We start from the raw sequence: 1772 nt of genomic DNA on the forward strand, positions 1-1772 counted from the left end.
ATGAAATACCGTCTTTTTTATATATATATATATATATATATATATATATATATATATATGGCTCAAGCTTTTGGTTTAAGAGGAGTTTGATTTTTTATATATTGCTAAATCTTGATCCCAATTTATTCATTCTTTTTAGCAAATAATAACAAAAGATATTAGGGCTGATGTTTTAGTTATGATAAAATGATTTTTACGGATTATAACTCCTATGAGTCTTTGGTCTTTTCAAACACTAAGCAAGACTCAAGTGTGGCAAATCCCATGGTGCGAGATTATAATTTAGTGAGTCCCTAGAGAATGATTCTAGATAAACTTTCATTCATCAAATAGTTAATATATATTGATCTAAGAATATGAAGTAGTTCGCCAATCCCTACATGCCCAATTTCATATAAAAAAATTAATATGACTATAATAATATATGTTGAATTTTGATCCATTTAATATATCGTTTATAACATGTACTTAACAACCTAAATATATATGATAAGAGAAAGTTGTAGGATGACCATTCAAAATCATCCGTTGTTTTAAAGGAGAAATGAAGTGGGGCAACTGAAACTACTTGACTCTAACTAAAATTAGGTTTTTGTTCACAATGTGTATGGTGTCATTCAATTGATATCAAATAGATTGTTCAAGAAAGAAAAAACCCAAGATGTAATGTATGATCATTGATGTCATAAATAAGCCAAATATAATATAAAGCATGTTTATAACCTATTTCTCATGAATCAATATTATAATATATTATAAATCTTGTATATTAGCATACCTAACATCTTAAGTTTGATATTAATGTTTAAAACACTGAATCATAATCACAATATATTATATACATAAAAAATTAATATTAGTGATATTTGCGACGTGAAATTAGAGATTTCATTGTTGAATAATGAAATATTTATGTTTTAGAGTTATATATATATATATATACAATATATATATATATATATATATAAATATAAATATATATATGCGTGTATAAATGCATATATATATATGTATATGGATTTGTATATGTATATGTATATGTATGTATGTATGTATATGTATATTTATACGTACATACATGCATACATATAGATACACACACACACACACTTTTTTTTTTTTTGTTGAAGCCCGAATGCCAATTCATTGATGTAAAGGAAGATACAACGGTTTTAATAAGTGAGTGCCATGAACCTACTCACAAGGTGCATAACTTACTCAAATAAGACTTGAAAATATATAACTATATGATTCTGATTTTTTATATGTAAGCATTTATGAAGTTGACACCACTACGGCGCCAAAAATTTGATCCGTGTACTAAAAGTTAGTTGTGTAAACTATATATAAGGATATGAAATTATTAATGGGATTCTACGCTAGTATACATATCGTTATCAAGTAATAATTGACTTTCTATTTATGCCCTAAATATCGATCCCACGGGGAAGGTTTAAATTTGAAGTGATAAATTTACTAGGAAATTCATAAAAAAAAATTGAAATTAATGTCATTAATTTCAAATCCATTATTTTCAAATGTTGAGATAAAAACTAAATTACTTAACTATTAGCAAAATAGAAATGCAAGATTTAAACAGTAACTACTAATCTACTAACCACGTTTATGTAATGAAGATTTCTTATGTGAAAAAACATCCTTCCCACTACAATGACGTTTTGGTGAAATGAGATGAGATAAATGTTTATAATATGTATTGTGCCAAATAGGAGTAGTTTTAATTCTCTACCCTGATACAGTGCATAGAAAAT

This window comes from Phalaenopsis equestris, unplaced genomic scaffold (genome assembly GCF_001263595.1).
Source record: "Phalaenopsis equestris unplaced genomic scaffold, ASM126359v1 Scaffold000002, whole genome shotgun sequence".
Taxonomy (NCBI): Eukaryota; Viridiplantae; Streptophyta; class Magnoliopsida; order Asparagales; family Orchidaceae; genus Phalaenopsis; species Phalaenopsis equestris.